Here is a 7,230-nt window from a genome sequence, read left to right as displayed (position 1 = left end):
TTAGGGAATGCTAAAACTATGTCAAGGCATGCTGGGATGTGTGGTTTCACAACAGCTGGAGGGCCACTATTTGGATATGCCTTGTGAAGTGTGTATTTTGGCTCAATCCATGTGGCACAATGTGAGTTTTGCCTTAATCTGTGTGGCATAATGTGAATTGTGACTCAATCCATGTGCCATAGTGTGAATTTTGGCTCACTCGGTGTGAATTTTGGGTCATTCCATGTGGCATAATGTAATAGAGGCAAGTACAGTATAAGGGGGTTACTATTGTGTTGCATGATTTGTATAAGGGGTATATTGTGTGGTAAACTTAGGTGACCACACAAAAGGTGCTGAAATGTTGTCTACCAAGTTTCGGCTTTCAGTATTTTTTTTATGACTGTAGTGCCGCCTCACCCCGCAAGTATCTTAGGACATCGGCGTCCTGCGGGTGCACCTTTGGAGTGCACCCGTCAATATATCTCCATGCATTTTTCTTATGCCAGCCCCCTGCCTTTTCCAGGCATATATAATTAGTTGAAAGCATATACACAAATACAGACACACCCATGAGCAGATCATCCAAACAGAACACTGGTCATGCCATCCACATTATTCGGTGCTGGCTACAATTTCTATTATTGCACATAATAGGCCCTTGATCGTTCAGCTCCAGGCCCATTTAGACCTTAATCTGGCTCTGGAGGAGACATGAGCATTATCAGACAGCAGTCCTCCACTGTGACCGTCCTTCTCCAGGCATGATGACAAAGAACATTTACTCTTGTTGCATACTGAAAGGTGGTTGCACAAGGACAAATTATTGCTTAAAAGCAGTCATTCTTAAGCTGGCATGTGCTCAGATATTCCCACACTGCTAAGCATGGCTGGTTTACTGGTGGGATCCCACATAGAGTTGGTCTATCTAGAGCGAGTGCACATACTGTACCACAAGTATGCTGTGTCACTGCTTCTAAATGCATGTAGCGTATAGAGCACTGGCAGCCAGCAGCTGCCTGTTCCCGCTGGCTGGTAACCTCCTTCCCCCCACTTTCTACAGCAGAGATGGCTCTATGCAACTGGTACCTGGGAAATGAGATGCTGATAAGCAGGAGACAAATCAAAGAGCACTTACTGCCTGACGCAAGGGCCAGCCATACAGAGAGGTGTCTAGTTATGCAGTGAGTTCAGCAGAGTGCCCAAGCATTATTGAGCATGAATTGAATTTGTGAAATGCAGAGGTTATCTCTTTTAACCACCAAAGTTATAGCTAGTTTGTGTCATTGCTACAGTAAGGTACACTACAAGGTCTATAGTGGTTTAGAACTCAATGCAGCTCAGGGGGCAAAGAGGCGCATAGAAATGAATTTTGGAGAGGTGCAGAGCTGAGTGACTGTTTACACAGCCAATGGGGGTGGGGAATAATTCTTATAATCGGAGCCTATGGACACAGGGGAGGGGGGTCTAAAAAACACTAAATATTTATTGTCAAATAAAATAATTGACTATATTATTCAAGATACTTTCAAACATTAATACATAAAAAATGACAATTTCTGATTGGTTTTACAGGGAAAAAATGATCAGTTAAATGGTTAAATGTCAATACTATTTTCACCATCAAGAACCACACTCAGTTGGTTTGTATTCAAATTTCTGCCAAAATTGACATGTGCCCAATATCAATACTGTATATGTCTGTTCATGAACGCAAATGGCCTAATTCAGGAATGTGCAACTTTCAGAAACTTTGGGGCAGATGTATCAACCAGCGTTAAGTGCAAAAATGCACTTAACGCTGGTTAACTGGGGGGGATTACGTCTGTCCCTAATGTATTACTAGCGCACCTAACGTGCGCTAGTGACAGCCCGCCGAGTTACGCTCGGCGGGGCTGTCCCTGCAATCCCCCCCAGGGATTAACGGCCGGGGCAATGTATTAACAGCCTTCAAGGCGTTAATTCGCCCCGGCCGCTTCGCCAGCTCAGGGCTAGCGTTGTCCTATCCCCCACTATGGGGACAACGCTAGCCCTGCGTCTGGCTTGGGCTGCGCTGGAGATCTCGCGGTTTTTGCGAGATCTCGCGCATGCCCAGTAAGCCGGGCAGGGGGGGCGACGGCGAGTGCGCATGTGCGGGGCGGCGAGGGAGACGATAAGGAGAGCCGTTAACGCTGGGGATAACGGCTCTCCTTATCGGCATGGGGGATGTTAATACATCTCCCCAGTTACGAGTGCCCGCTTCTCCTCGTTATGCAGGAGAAGCGGGATGTTATGTCAGAAGCGCAAAAGGGGGGGGGGGGGTTAGTACATCTGCCCATTTGTATGCAACAGAACCAGCATACACAACTTTGAGTAACATCATACACATATCCACTTCTACAACAAGCATTTGTGTGCAGACTGAGGGCGAGATGTACTGTACTAAGCCTTGAAATGTGATAAAATTGAGAGTGATAAACAACCAACCAATGGGTTCTTTATTTTATTTCCATAAAAGATTAAGAGTGAACTAAGGTTTACAGAATAATGTTGTCATATTTAACTGTTTGATTAGATAATAACACATTTACTTTTCAAAATGTTATATTCATGTTTGGATGGAATGTATAAATAAACGTAGTATTTGATTGGGATTGATAGTATAAACAAGCTGTGAATCATTTATCCCATTTATAACACGCCTATGCCCCTAGATTCCTCGGAATATAACATCATGCCTTCTTTTATAACACTCAATGCTAGTAATTACATTTTTTTCTAGCTTCTTTGAAGAGTGAGGACAGCAGCAACATAGAAATATACAATTTCATGGTTGGGTAGCATTGCATGTGTGAAAATAAATATCCTGACTCATTTTTTCATCTTTTTCAAACTGTGGCAATTCCAGGCGATAACTCAGATATTTGGGATGTTCAAAAAGCAATCAGTTCATTTATGTGTAACAGAAGGAATAAGTTTATAATGTAATGTTATCCTAGTCACCTTCTGATGCAGATTTGCTCAGTTCATGTTCAGATGCTATCCCTCTTGCAGATTACCTCTTTGCTGTACGATAGCTATAATAGACTACCTCCTACACCTGTTAGTGTACATTTCCCAAATTTACAAACAATCATAGTTGTCATATCTTCTTCTGCAGTGCATGGTCTACTTATAACCACATCAAACAACATTCGTTAGCTCTATTCACTAATAAGTTTTTTTTTTTTTTTTTTAACTTATTATAATTCTGTGAAAACCAGGACCATCTCATGTCAGTAGAGGTTGTTTAATAAGATATTACAAAGAGTCACTAATCAGATTGTAGTTTTTACTATTTGATTGGATTCAAACTACAGGTACACCACCGATAATCTGGCACCCTCGGTTCCAAATGCATGCCAGATCATCCACTTTGACAGTTTATCGGTGGTGGTATCCCTCTCCCCTGCAGAGCGACTGCCACCACCGCAAATTGGTCTCCCCACAGCATGACTTCCTCTGTCCTCCATCAGCATTGCTTCTCCCACCCCTTGCAGGGCTACTCCCTCTCTCCACCAGCAGCACTGCTTCTCCCAACCCCCTACAGCCATCGGCAACAGGTCGATCAATGCTGGACAACCAGGGGCAATATGTTTACATTCTAACATGTTGACATTTCATCATTGTCTACATGATGAATACCAACATGGTCAATATAAACTTTATGACTATGTCAACATTGTCATGTCAACATTGTCACATCGACAATATGACAACATACATACAAAGAAAGAACATTGGAAAGTATTCTTAACATAAGATACAAAACACTATCATATATATGTTAATCACTAAATTGCTGTGAGCGACATCAAAACCTAAATAAAAAATCAGATAAAATGGGCATATGTGGTTCATTCTGGTGAAGAACTGGAAGTAGCATGATAATATACCACTATCACCCTACTTCTGGGTTTGGGTCCCCAGCAGCCAATGCACATGCACTATTGATGGACCACACGAGTCACTAAGAGGTTGTGGAGAGCAAGTCTGAGGCTCCCTGTCCGTAAAAAAAAGGCTACTACAGTATAGGGCAAATCCAGAAGCTTTGCAGAACCCATAGAAACCTATTTTCGATTTGCATTTGGGGTTTTGAATGGAAAACAATTACATGAATTTTTTTGTTTTTTAATACATTTTATCTATGCTTATCACTTGTTTTGTTATTATTTTAACCAAACCAAACACTGAATCAAAAACCAAAACACTTTAGGGTGGTTTTGCCAAAACCAAAACATAATGATGAATTAGAATAGAACCCTAACCAAAACATGGAGGTCCACAAACATCTTCTTTTGTTAATTCTAATCTTACTAATGCTTGAATCATAATTCCATCATTGTATAATATAAATTATAGATAATCCTTATTAAACTTTGGGGGCTCTCCTGAAAGATAGGCAAGATGCTGTAACTCAAACTAAAGCAGTTATCTCCCCATACAACCACCTCTATATTGTCAAGTTTTGTGAATTGTGCAAGCACTGTCTTGTGAACCTGAGAATAACATTGGTGTTGATTCAGGATGCAGGGAACTAGTAGGATGAAAGTAGTTCTTACACATGAGGTAGAACACAACTGAATACAGCTCAGGGAGCAAAGCTAACGGCTGGAATAGATTATCTAGTGTTGCTAAACAAATAATGACAACTGTGAATGTCAGAGGAGTGAAAGACTAGAATAATGTGTATTTTTTAGAGATGAGCGCTTTCAGATCCTAGAGATCTGAACACACCTGAACTTACCTTATCCGAGGCTGGATCCAAGAAGTTTGCCGGGTCCCACCATTTTCCAGAGTCCAAAAGGAGGCCAAGACGTCATCATCCTGCGTCTGATTCGGATCTCTATAAATGAGCCGGCTCTGGCTCCATCTTCATTCGGCATGTATAAGTCAGAAGACAGTTTCTGCTGTCTGCAGAAAGGAAGAAGCTATGGGGGACAAAATAACACTATGGGGGGACAAACTAAGGGGGGGGGGGGCAAACTAATGGGAGAACAAATAGAGGCTGCATCAATTAATGGGGGCTGCTGAAGGGGGACAACTATACATCGGAAATCTAAAGGTACAACTACTAATGGGGAACTAATGGTGCGGGAACTTTTGTACATCTACTAAGGTGGAACAACTGAGGGGGAAACTATTCTAAGTGGAAAACTATTCAGGTTAAAACTACTAAGGGGGCATTACTAAGGTTAATACTAAGGGGGTCTGTTACTGTATATGGGACTACTGTGGGAGACATGTAAGGGGCTCTCTGAAAAAAAAAGTTTTTTTAATTGAAATACATTTTTTTTTTTTTACCTGCAAGGGGTGTTAAGTGTGTCATATCAGTCCAGCTGCCCTGCCCAGTGTCCCGTATCAGTCCCGGGGGCCTGCATGTGTGCCGTATAATTCCATGGGTGCTCCCATGTGTCCCGTATCAGTCCAGGGATGCCCCCATGTGTGCCGTATAATTCGATGGGTGCCCCCATGTGTCCTGTATCAGTCCAGGGATGCCCCCATGTGTGCCGTATAATTCCATGGGTGCCCCATGTGTCCCGTATCAGTCCAGGGATGCCCCCATGTGTGTCTGGAATAATTCCATGGGTGCCCCATGTGTCCTGTATCAGTCCAGGGGTGCCCGCAAGTGTGCCATATAATTCCAGGGGTACTCCCATGTGTCCCATATTAGTCCAGGGGTGCCCACATGTGTGCCGTATAATTCCAGGGATGCCCCCATATGTCCCATTTCAGACCAGGGGTGCCCGCAAGTGTGCCATATAATTCCAGGGATGCCACCATGTGTCCCATATTAGTCATGGGGTGCCCACATGTGTGCCGTATAATTATATGGGTGCCCCATGTGTCCCGTATCAGTCCAGGGGAGCTGCCCTTTTTTAAATGAAAAAAAAAAGCGTTTTTATTTTTACTGCAAGGGCTGTTAAATGTGCTATATCAGTCAAGGGGTGAGCCAAGAGTGCCGTATAATTCATGGGGTGTTGCTAAGTCTGCTGTATAATTCCAGGTATGCTGCTCTTTTTTTAATTAAAAGAATAAAAGTTTTTCTTTTTTTTACTGCAGGAATGTTGCCATGTCTGCCGTATAATTCCATGTCTGCTGCCATGTGTGCTGTATCAGGTCAGGGGTGCCCGCATGTGTGACGCATAATTCCTGGGGTGAGCCAAGTGTGTCATATAATTCATGGGTTGCTGCAAAGTCTGCTGTATAATTCATGGGGTGCTGCTAAGTGTGCTGTAGGAGTCCAGGGGTGATGCTAAGTGTGTCCTATAATTCCAGGGGTGAGCCAAGTCTGCCGTAAAATTCATGGGGTGCTGCCAAGTGTGCCGTATCAGTCCAGGGGTGAGCCAAGTGTGCTGTATAATTCATGGGGTGCTGCCAAGTGTGCTGTATTAGTCCAGGAGTGATGCTAAGTGTGCCATATCATTCCAGAGGTGATGCTGAGTGTGCCGTATCAGTCCAGGGGTGAGCCAAGTCTGCCAAATAATTCCTGGGGTGAGCCAAGTCTGCTGTATAATTCATGGGGTGCTGCCAAGTGTGCTGTGTTAGTCCAGGGGTGATGCTAAGTGTGCCATATCAGTCCAGGGGTGATGCTAAGTTTGCCATATCATCAGTCCAGGGGTGCTATTTAGTGTGTCGTATCAGTCTAGTGTTTGTGCCTCCGACTTGTGTCGCTTATCACAGTTATCCAGCTACTTCGGTGCAACCTTTTGGCCTAAAAACAATATTGTGAGGTGTGAGGTGTTTAGAATAGACTGGAAATGAGTGGAGATGAGTGCTATTGAGGTTAATAATAGCTTAGGAGCAAAAAAAAAACTAAATTCTGTGATTTTAGTGTTTTTTATACTTTTAAAAAAAAGAATCAGAACCCAAAAACCAAAACGTTGAGGGGGTTGTTTTGGCAAACCCAGTAAAACCCAAAACCTGAAGGTAATCAGAACTCAAAACCCAAAACGCGAAAAGTGGCCAGTGCACATCCCTAGTATTTTTAATTATTTAAATTTAACTGGTTGAACTAAAACTGGAAACATACAGAGCTGTACATAGATGAGGACAGATTTGGAACTGGCTAAACTGGAACAGTAGTCAGGCCGGAACTGATTTTGCACATTGGACCAGACTGGAACCAGCAGAACAGGAACAAGAGACAGGTTGCCAATAGTGTATTACATACAGGAGTACAGGATTCACTATTGGCTTACAGTGATGTACACAGGAGACTTTAGGCTAGTC

This window comes from Crinia signifera, chromosome 5 (genome assembly GCF_055691185.1).
Source record: "Crinia signifera chromosome 5, ASM5569118v1, whole genome shotgun sequence".
Classification (NCBI taxonomy): domain Eukaryota; kingdom Metazoa; phylum Chordata; class Amphibia; order Anura; family Myobatrachidae; genus Crinia; species Crinia signifera.
This window is presented reverse-complemented; position numbering follows the sequence as displayed.